General features: G+C 49.8%; 1 protein-coding gene across 2 annotated transcripts in view; it reads right to left on the bottom strand.

The window, feature by feature from the left end:
• Nucleotides 1–11,011, bottom strand: part of Ncald (neurocalcin delta) — a 352,410-nt gene extending 341,399 nt beyond the window's left edge. Inside the window, exon 1 of one of the 2 annotated variants that reach the window (XM_055626510.1) lies at nt 10,954–11,011. The gene's annotated coding sequence lies outside the window, so the exon portion shown is untranslated. Of the gene's footprint in view, nt 1–10,439; nt 10,482–10,953 lie in introns of those variants that run through there. The other variant, XM_055626511.1, reaches the window with a different exon arrangement.
• Between the last annotated feature and the right edge of the window lie 448 nt (nt 11,012–11,459).

Raw genomic sequence — 11,459 nt, 5'->3', positions numbered from 1 at the left:
AACTCACCACTGGGTAACCAGCTGGGACCTCACCTGCAGACTCTCACAGCCCATCCCAAGGACTGAATGAGGCTGGTCCTCCTTGAAGTGCATGCAGAGGTCAATCAAGCTCTGGAAATGTCTTCTGGAACACTGGTGCACTACAGACATTCTAAACATTGAGTCATACAAAAATCTTCATATCAGAAAATAAAAGAAAGTATCCCAAATGTTAACTCTGGCTGCATTCAAACACTGGAATTAGGCATGGTAAATTTATAGCTGTGTTCCTCAAAGCACAGATGTGAGGTGAAGATTTTTAATTTCAATACTGTTGTAAATACAACCAAGAATACTGACCATCAAAAGAAATTCTCTGAAACATTTGTTAAAACTAAAGCACTATAAACAAAATATATAATATATATGTATAACACACACACACACACATATACAAGAACAGTAAGCCCAGATTTGTCTCTTTAGTCTAGGTATTTACGATAATTTGCATACAATTACTTTCCGAAAGGTGGGGTCACCTGTCCTCTGACCTTAGAGAAGCAGCATGCTGCCTGTTTTGTGAGACATCCTGCCTGGTGCTTGCACGGGTACGTCCAGTCTGTCTCTCAGCCCTGGGAACAGCTCTGCGGGGAAGGGGCTGGTACTGTTATGACTGTTGCTGTAACCGCTGTCATCTGGAATCAGACTCCACCGGGCCTCACAGCTCCCCAGTAGCAGAACCAAGAGGGGAGGCCAGGTTAGCCCGGCTGCAGAGGGGTTAGATCACCCCCCCACAGATGCAGACAGCCTCCACATCTGCTTTCCCTTATACCAAAAAAATAGCCCTTGTCGAAGCTTGGTCTGGACAACTGCAGAACAGCAATAAATGCCCACAAACTAAGGGAGCAGGCATCCACTCTGCAGATGCAGGGGGACACGCTGAATGGAAGGGCCAATTCACTGAATCAGTTGACAAACTGACGCCCAAATTAGAATGACAGGAAAGAAGCTGTACATGGCCTTTGAATAGTGAAAACTGAAAATAGATAGATAGATAGATAGATAGATAGATAGATAGATAGATAGATAGATAGATAGATAGATAGATGAAACAAATGGTCTGGCGAAAAAAAGAGATACACAGAGGGTTTAAAAATAATTTCCACCATATTTCTGCTCTAATAATAACAAATTAACATACATTCTCTTGCAAATGTCACCCAGGCAACCAGAAATGTGAAGGTGTTTGGAAAAGCGCCTTTTTATATATTGTATATATATAATCACTACTATAAAAATACATTAGTTAGAAGACTATATAGGAAAAACAGTAAACATAGAAGGAAATGCCACTAATAAGTAATAAGACAATAAAGGTGTCTGTTAAGAAAAATGTTCCTTGAGAAATGTGGGGGCCAACAAGATGGCTCAACTGATAAAGGCACTTGCGGCCATGCCTGAGTTCAAGCCCCGGAAGTCACATGCTAGAAGGAGGGAACTGATAGGTCGTTATCACCCACCCCTTGCTTTGTGACAACCTGTGGCTCCTGAGTACATGAACACAGTCACACAATAAATAGGTAAATGTTTACCAAATGTTTTAAAGATAGTGGGAAGAGGCGTAGTAAATGATTGTTACAATCTCAAAAAAAAATTTTTTTTAACTTAAGATCTTTTAAATGAGAGAAAAACCTTTTAGTAGGTCAAAGTAGTTGCATTCTAAGCCTGATGGACTAAGTTCAAGTCTTAAGAAGGACACAAAAATGGAAGGGGAACCAATCCCACAGTGCTCTCCTCTGACATCCTCAGGCATGGCATGGCACGCAAGCACACTTTCCCACATACACATACACACAGGCATAAATAACAAGTAGCATACTTTTAAATTTTTGCTTTTTTCTGCTTTTCACATTTTGTGTTTTCATAAAGCAAAGTTCTGTAGGTTGGCAAAATTTAAAAATCTTTAGGAACTCTCCTCGGCCCCGCTTAACTGGGGTGGCTTTGTGCTCTTGTCGGCTTTGAACAGTCACTCGATTCCCTTTTCAAACCCTGGTCCAGAGCTACTGTGTCCATTAAGAACTAGGCAGGACCGCAAGGACTGTTCTTTGGTCCTGCTGAGAAATGCTGTTTAGGTAAACAGCGAAAGGTAGAGCAGGGCTCTAGGGCGTCATTACCATGCCTGCACCCTAGGGACCTAGAGGAAGTGGCTAAGGGAACTCACAGAGTGGTGCTGCACCGAGAAGGCGGTGGCAGGAGCTGGCAGGCCTTGGCAGACACAGACAACCTCCAACATGCCGCCCAGCAGAGGGGATGACAGAAGTATCTCCCCACCCCTCCTCTTACCCTTCTATCTTCTGCTGGCCCTAGTGTTGTTCAGAAGACAGACAATAGTGCTGATACCACTGATGGAGACGGCCTCTCAGGGCAAAGCCAGGAGAAGGGGGCCAGCCAAGGCAATGTGGAGGAGCCTGCACTCTGCCCTGGCCCCCACAGAGGAGCTGTGCTCTGAACAGGGGAAAGCAAGCAGGCCCGGTCATGTCATCATCAGTAGCATTTATGTGGGGCTAGGACAGCGTCATGGTGATCTGGGCAGGGCATCATGCTTAGAAGGAATTACTACCTTCCCATCACCAACTTTAACTTGTTCTTTTTTCCTTCCTTCCTTCATTCCTTCCTTCGTTCCTTCCTTCTCTTCTTCCTTCCTTTTTTCCTTCCTTCCTTTGTCTCTCTCTCTCTTTCTCTCTCTCTCTTTTTAACAAAATATCTCTCATTTTTATTTCTTTCCAACACTACAGATAATATAACTGGTCTCCAGTTGTAAAGAAAACCCTTTTCTTCAGCTGGTGAAACTCAATTCTCTAAGTATCAAAATAATGATGGTTCAGTAGACAAGGCAGAATAAAATGGAGCAGTATATCACCTGTTTATACTTTGTTTTTCTTTTCTTTTTCTTCCTCTCATTCTGAGCCAAAAGCCAAGTGGTTGAAAAAACAATTAGCTGCCATTCCGCCGCACCCTGCTCCTCCCGAAGAAAGAGAACTGAATTACAGCTGCCTCAGTGAATGGGTGTGGACTCTTCCAGTTTATGTGATCAGTGCATGCAATCAAACAGAGTAATTCATGCCCTAGAGTGGATAATCCTGCTACAGCCATTTGGTGGGCTAGTGTCATCAAATTAGTAAGGTAGGTGACAAAGCCACACTGTGCCTTACCTTGTGTCCTTGGTGTATCCAGGCCTGCGGCTGGGAGTGTTGACACATGGAAAAAGGCCGGCTGAGGGCCCAGCTGCACATGTATGTAATGTTTCTAAGCAGTGTTCTCTGAAGGGCTAGACACTTGAGCCTGAGCTGCTTCTGTGTTCTGCTGTTCCTAAAATGTCCCCCAACACCCTTAGCCTTCCTTCAGACTTCCTCATGCATTTCTGAAAGCACTTGGGTAAGCCCTGAACAGGAAGTACCCACTGCCTCTCCCCTCTTCCCTCCAAACCCATCCAGAAAAGCGAAGTGCAGAAGACTCCCAGTGAAGGTCGGATCAGACTAACCCCCACTTAGTTCAGAAGTACTTTCTAGGATATGGAGGGGAGATGAAATCTAGGGTCACTGACATGGAATAGAGGACCAAGAAAGGCAAGTGTACCCCTAAGCCTAGCGGTAGAATGAATAGTGCCCCCTAAACTATACCCAAGAACTAGAGAACTAGAGAAAAAAGGGGGAGGAGGGGTCTTTACAGATGCAAGTAAAGATACTAAAAAAGAGCAGCGTAGATGTTGAAGGAGGGCCTGCATCCCATGGCAAGTGTCCTCAGGACAGATCACAGAGGAGTGGGATACAGAGGCAAGGGGCAAGGAGAACAGAGGTGGAGCCCAGAACACCCATAGCCAGAGGCAAGCCATCTGCCATAATGACACTCAGCTGGAGACCAGAGGCTCAGAGGACTAAGGAGCATCTGAGTCTACAAGTTCAAGAGCAGCCTCGGCAACATAGGGTTGACCATCTCTAAATAAATAAACAGGAATAGATAGGTAGATAGATAGATAGATAGATAGATAGATAGATAGATAGATAGATAGTCAGATGGTCAAAAGAACTAATTTTCTTTGAGCATCTAGAGAGAGTGGGGCCCAGCAACACCTCTCCCTCTGGACATGGAGCCTCCACAGCTCTGAGAGAACCATGTCCACTGTGTCAAGATGCCTCGTCTGTCAAGGTGCCAGTTAGTTCCATGGACACAGGAAACAAGCTGTCAGCCCCATCTCTTGCATACAGCATCAGCTTTGCAGGCAGCGGGGCTGGAAATGCAGAGTCCTCTAAAGCAGCCTTTTTCACGTGTGCCGAGGAGCCTCAGTCTAGTCCCAGAATGGGACTAAGCTTTTTCCTCAGTGCAGAGCGGCATGTACTTGGTGGCACTAATATCTGGTTCCCACAGAGCTTCTCAGGCTATGAATCCCCAACCATGCCTGGGTACTAAGAGGGTAGGGTACCCACCAGAACCACACCATACCTCAGATCACCTGGGACTAGGGACAGCCTGCTACTGTAGAGCTGGCTAGACAAAATGTCCCTGTGACTTCCATGTTTGCCAGACTTTCAACCCCAGTTCTACCAATTGCTCCCTGGTCCCTTCATCTCGGGGTGCCGTGGTTCCCTCACTGTCTATATGGGGCAGATCACAGACGTGTTCTCTGCTCCACCATCCTTCCTCCTTCCTTCTGTACCCTACAAGCAGCACTTGAGTTCCAGCCCGTTTGGCATCTGATTTCAGGTCAGTTTGACCACTTGGGAGGTGCCAAAGGGTAGGAACAAGAGTGGCTATGTGCTTCCTGAATTACATACCTCCCTGCCAGGACAAGGATGAAGAGCATAACTCTGTGGACAACCCTCTCTAGCCAACTTGACTCCTGACTTCTAGAAATTGATGTCGCACCCCCCTTGCAGAGCACACACACAAACACAGCCACTTCACCGAGCCCACACCTGTGTAAACGGCCCATTAACATAAGCTTGTTTCACCCTTCATGTGCGCTGTCTGCCTCATTAGGGGACCCTAGCAGAGAAACGGTAGAATTTGCCACAATAGATTGAACCAATACTTAGAACTCCAGTTACTATGAGCAATTGGTCGGCATGTCACAGTGCCGTGCTTATTTCCCAAATTTAATACCGCACAGGACAAAGATGGTCATGTTTCAGTCCCATGGAAGTAGAGCAAACGCCTCGCTCCTCTACACACTTTTTCCTCTCCCCCTCTGGCAGAATCCTGTCCCTGCTATTGTCACAGGTCACAAATGTTCAGTGGCTCCGCATCACTAGATTCAGCTTCAAACTGCCCGCCTGCCGTTACCGGATTCCAACCTGTCTCCAATGCTTCAACCCTGCACACCCACAAGGATAGCTATTATCCATAAAAAGAAGAAAACCAACAGCTAGCTGTAAAGAAACCTAAGCCCTTGGCCCTGCTGTTGTGTGAAATGGAAGCAGTGTGGAAAACAGTATGGTAGTTGCAAGAGATTAAATATAGAACGGCATGTGATCCAGCAATTTCAGTTCAACGTGCACAACCAAAAGGACTAAAAGTAGAAACATGAACATATACATACATGCCTGTGTTCATAGTCATGCTATGCACAAAAGCAACAGACAAACGGCCACCCAAATTGCTATATGCATGCAATAGAATATATTCAGCCTTGAGAAGGAGAGAAATGTTGGTATCTGTCACAACATGGTGAGCCTAAGGACATTCTGTTAAGTGGAATAAATCAATCACACAACAAAAAAGGTGACTTCTGAGCACAGCGCCAAGCGTATGGCATCCTTGCAGTGTTCAGACACGAGGGACAGAAAGGAGGAAGGTGGCTGTCAGGGGCTGAGGGGAGAGAGGAGTGGGGAACTACCATTTAATAAGCCCAGAGCTTTAGTTCAGAAAGAGAAAAAGTCTCTGGAGAGGAGTGAGCAGGGGCATAGTGACACAAATGTGCTCAGTGACACAAAACTGTCCACTTAAAATGGTTAAAATGGTAAAAAAAAAAAAAATTCCATTTGTATTTGTCTCAATTATAATGTATATAAGAAATATTTATTCCTCACCTAGTACACAAGCCATGTTCCTGGGGCTATTTCAGCAAACCTTAAATAAGAGGTCCCCAACAAATGAGCTCAGCTCTTGTACTGTCCCCTTGTACTCCAAGCTTTGCTGATCTGTGCCACAGTCAAATAGGAAAGGTCTCCCATAGCCTCACATGGTAAAGTGTAGGTCCACAGTTTCGAGACCATCCTGGGAGGATCTGGAAACTCTCTGAGGTGCCACCTAGCTGGAGAAGGTGAATCACAGGGAGGGGCCACTGGGAGCACCTGGCCCTGATCTTTCTTATCCCTCTGTTTCCTGGATGTCATGAGGCCAACAGCCTCTACCACACACTCCCACGGTGTTCCCAAAGCTCTGGGCCAAGGAGAACCTTCAGAAACTAAACAAAGCAGGCATTTCCTCTTTTGAAGTTGCCCTTGTTAGGTATCTGGTGACAGCCACAAAGTGACTGACACAGGACCTAGAGCTGGGTCAGCCCACACTCTGAGAACCCAACACAACATATACCATGCTGAAACTGCTCTGAGTCGTTATTTGAATTTGTGAGTGAAAAAGCCTAGCCAGAGAGCCTAGCCATGTCTTCTTTTTCCTCCCTTTCTCCAGCCAGGAAATGCCTTCAATTTCTCGAAATTATGGAGCTATCTTTTTGGAAACAGATGGATGGATCACAGTAAAGCCCCTTTAAACATTCTGTCCACAAGTGAGAAGCGTGTGTTTCTAACTGTAGAAATTGTGAGTTTCAATCCCAAATTCTACTCTTCCAGCCATGTGACCATGGGCAAGTTGTTGAATTCTCCAAAGCCTGGGTCCTCTCATCAGCAAAGTGGGAATGCTACCAGAAGTCTAAAAAGCATCTGTTGTGCAATCCAAAATTCAAGAACCTGTCTTCTCAGTTCCTCAGCTTCTGGCTCAGTAGTTAAAGGGATCTCAGACATGATAACGAGCCAGGGAGACTCTGTGAGCAGCCCTGGGGCTCGCCCCTCCTGCTGGAATAAAATCCAGACCTCGTAAGGGTTAGTGCTCCTCCAGCTGTCCTACAGCCAGTGGAGCCTAAAGACGTCACCAACTCCAAGAGAACAAACCAAGATGAGCAAGAAAATAGGTCCAGTCCCAAGGGATCCGACAGGCACAAGCTGCACAGACACACATGCAAGCAAAGCACCCCAGACAAGGAAAATAGTCTGCGTTTGGGAGTTCCTGACAGCAGACGAGTTCTACTTGAAATAAGGTTTTCTGGGGCTGGAAAGATGCTGTTCTTGAAGGAGACCCAGCTTCTTCCTACCACACAAACATCAGTAACGTCGTCGGTTCCAGAGCCTTTGACCTCTTCAGGCACCAGCACCATGCGGTACTCAAGCATGCATGCAGGCAAACCACTCATACACAATATAAAGTACATTAGTCTAAAGAAAAGTTAATAACATTTCCTGGGGCGGGAGTTACTGAAAGATTACAGGGGGCACTCCATGAAAAGCACACAGGACTCCCAGAAAATGTGTGTCTGGGGGGCGGGTTATCACTGCACTGGAAAGTCCCTTTAACTGGCTCTGACTTCTGCCTTCACTGTCTCCCGATGACACTCTCTAGGAGAGGAAGAATGAGGACAAAAGCTGTCACCACCTCCTAATCCCACACCCTGACAGACATCACTAATTGACCACAGCCCCTCTCCTGCTGAGTCTGGCCCCAGCCTCCCAGGCAGCCACTACCAATCAATCAGAGATGACATGCAAAATGAAATCCACTTGTCCGGCTCCAGCCAAGCAGCTGGCCAGGTTTTCCTATGAAGAAGGAAGTCTATACCTCATATTCTTACTTGTTTTTTGTTTTGTTCACAGTCCTTTAAAAATGGGGGAAAGTGTCCTTTGCTCAAACCTTGCTAAGCCTTGAAGCCAGCCTAGAGGGCTGCCCAGAACAAGGTGCCATCTTAGCTCACTGCAGGCTCCTGCGGGCAGCCAGAGTGCTTGAAAATGCTAGCTCTAAGGCCTATCCTAAGGACACATCAAATTGCCTGATTTAAGAACAGGTTTCTCACTCTCATCAGACCCAGTGAACCCCACACCAGAATGAAGCTATACTCTAAGGAAGGACTCCAGGGTCAGGCTGATCATGACCATTGCTATCCCTGGGAACCTGAGAGACATTCTTCCACCCTGTGGCCAAGCTTGTGAGAGGATTACAGAAAGCGGAGTTGGCATTGTCCCGACTGCTAGTGTGCCTCTCACACCTGGAAGAACACCTCTGCACCTGTTCTGGTTGCTGACATCCATGAGCCCACAGTGTAGTCTGTGGACGGAGGGGATTGTGGGTCCACAGAGCAAGCTGGATGCCTAAGGTGGCCTGACTCCAGCACTCGCTGATGCTTTCCTTGTAAGAAACTGAGTCAAAGATTTGTTCAGCTCTCCCCTTTATTACGCTCCATGTTTAACTCTGGCTTGAGTGAAAGGGACTGAATTTTTTTGACTGATGTAGCTTTTTCATTCATTGAATGTCTGGCTAAACGCAAATCTCTGGCTTCCCAGGCCTGGCAGGAGGAAGATCACTATGCAGGGTGAGAAGAGGAGTCTGCCTCAGGTACTACAACAGCCACCTGGGAGTGGAGTCTTCAGGGCCTGCTGATGGCAGTGGATACACCCCCCCCCCTCCCGGGGAGGCAGTCATGAGAAAGGCCAGTGAGATCAGGGCACGCCCCATTAAATGTGTTCTTGGAGTCTGGGTTTTATCTGAAAAGCTTCTGAGAAGCTTTTGAAGGAAATCAGCCAGAGAGACTAGCTTAGATTTCTGCTTCCAGAACCACTGTTCGCAGGATTGGGAATGAAGTGGAGTGAGGAGGTTCAGCTTGGGAGCAACCAGCCAGCTGGAAGGCAACCACAGCAGTTCGGCAAGAAGGAAACCAACAACAACCACAGAGATAAGAAAGGCTCACACTCACTCAGGGCCGATCTACCACCCTGCCTGATGCCAAACTGAGGGCCGCATCCAGCCTGCACAGCATCCTCAGGTAGCAGGGTACCTACTAGCAACCTCCTTCTTGCTTCAGGAACCACAGAAGAGGCTAAGGAGTCCATCTTGAAGGAGCAACTCTGACCTGAGCCAGCATTCAAATCTAACGTCTGGCTGCAGAGCCTCGCTGGGAATGTCCACAGTGGTGTTGGCTTGAGGGTCTGGATGTTGAGTTACAGCTTCTCTACCCCACCCCTCCCCCGCGCCCCCCATCTGAGTGTGCCCCCTCCCTCTCTCACCTTTCCACCACACAGCCTTACTGCCCCTCCTTTGCAGTCCCTGGCATCATTGCCTTGCCATGAAACTCAAGCACCTCCCAGTTGGGAGTAAAAATCCTCACAAGCCTTGCCAATTTGGCCTGGCAAACCCCTGCCAGCAACCCTGCTCCCGGTAACACAGTGCCCTATGTCTGCTCTTTTCGATTAGTCAGAACCAGGAAAACTTTGAGCAGAGGATTCTGTGGTTTCCTTCTAAGACAGCTGAACCTTGGCGGCTGGGCTTCTGTGTTTCACACTAGCCTGCAGAACAGGAACCTGCATCTTCGGTGGGGGGCTGACGTTTACCAACACAAGCGTCCCCACAGCCTGCCTGGTCTGCAGCTCGGACAGACCCCCTCCCTCTCCCCCCGAAGGAAGATCCAAATGAACTCCTCTTCTCCTCTCTGCAAGAAAGTTGCAGCAAGCACCGGCAGTGGGAAACTTGTGAACTGTTTTCTGCCGGCAGGGAGACCTGCCCCTCCCGGGCGATACAACCCACTTTGCACATCCTGCTTCTCCGCAGCTAAAAATAAATCGGTATGCGCTGAAAACTCTCCACGTCTCCGCAGCACACACTTCCCCAGCCCCGCGACGTTCAGACACGAGGATCTTTCACTCCAAAAACGCAGCGGATTTCTGCAACGGATTTCCTCAACGGATTTCCAGCAGCGCCCGGGGCGACCCCCAGCTCCCTCCCCAGCCACCCACCTTCCCAACCGGCCTCCCGCAGCTTGTCATTGCGGACTCCGCAGGCCCGGGGCCGGTAGCGACGCCCTGACCCCGGGCGGGCACGCTCGGACGTCCCCGGCCGCCAGGCTCCCTAACGTCCCTCTCAAGCCCGCGCACCTCGCCCGGCGCCCTGCGAAGCTGCCTCCTCCCCTCCAGCCACCAGCCTGGGGAGCGTGGGTTTAAAGCGTGGTGGTCCCTGAGTGGGGCTGCGGGGGAAGGGAAGGGACACTGACGCGGCGGTGGCCCCTGCGGAGGAGCCGCCGGGGTCCGGGCCCCGCCACCCTCTGCCCCCGCCTCTGCCCAGCCGCTCCCCGCCCGGCTGCCCCGCTAGCCCGCCCGGCTGCGGCTCCCGCTCCCCGCCAGCAGAGGGAAGGCACAGCGACTCACCGCCTCGGCCGCTCCCAGCGTCTGTGTCGCCGCGGGCTAGGCGGCGGCGCCTTCCCTCCTCCCGCCTCCCCCTGGACAGCTCGGCCGCAGCCGCGCCCCCCTCCCCAGCTCGCTCGTCGACCGCTCCCCACCGCGGCCCTGGCCTCTGGGTGGGACGGGGCTCTGCTGGCGGGGCGGGGGACCAGCCAAGGCTGGGTGCACAGGTGCAGCAGCAGCCCCGCCTCGCCCTGCTGCAAACGCCCGCCTCAGCCCCGGTTCCCTCCGACCCCAGCCCACTGCCCAGGCATTTCCCAAAGGGTGTTATCAATGTGCTGGGAACGTCAGGTTCAACCTAGAATTATCTTCCAAGCTTGCACGGGGAAGCCTGGCACTCCTGCCATCTCTCAGTCTGTTCAAGGGATGAGCCTCGAGAGCCTTTTCAAAGCCTCCCCCCAGCCCCTCTCTGGTACTCATAGATCCGCGAAGTAGGAAGGCTCCTCTTTATCTCTAAAGGGGTGGCTTAGCAAAGACTCACCGGGAAAGGTGGACAGCGAAGGGGCCCGCTTCCTAATACACCACCCCGCACTGCACAATGTCACCAGTCTCCGGCCCCTTTGAAGACAGTGTCTTGTCAACCAGTTCACCCGGTATTCATTAGGTACCTTCTTGCTGTGTTGGCCACTCGTGGCCTATAGAAAAGCCCCTGTAACTTCTCTGTTTGTCAACCCAGTGCCCCTTCTACAATTAAAAACAAGGAGTAACGGCACAGTGCCCTGTCCAGGTCTGCTTGCAAGATAGCTCAGTCAGCAGTTAAGTATGGCCACCTCAGACCCATCACCAGGACCTCCGTAAAAATGTCAGGTGAGGTGGTATGAGCTGGGAGGTAGGGACAAGCCGCTTCCTGGGACTCCCTGGCCAGCTAACAACCTTGCCTAGTCATCAAGCCCCAGCCAATGAGAGACCCTGCCGCAAAAGCAGCCAGGTGGCTAGTGCCTGAGGAATGCCACTACACACACACACACACACACACACACACACACA

Source organism: Psammomys obesus, unplaced genomic scaffold, assembly GCF_907164565.1.
Source record: "Psammomys obesus unplaced genomic scaffold, mPsaObe1.curated_primary_1811, whole genome shotgun sequence".
NCBI classification, from domain to species: Eukaryota; Metazoa; Chordata; class Mammalia; order Rodentia; family Muridae; genus Psammomys; species Psammomys obesus.
The sequence above is the reverse complement of the archived record's forward strand: the minus strand, read 5'-3'. Positions and strand labels throughout refer to the sequence as shown.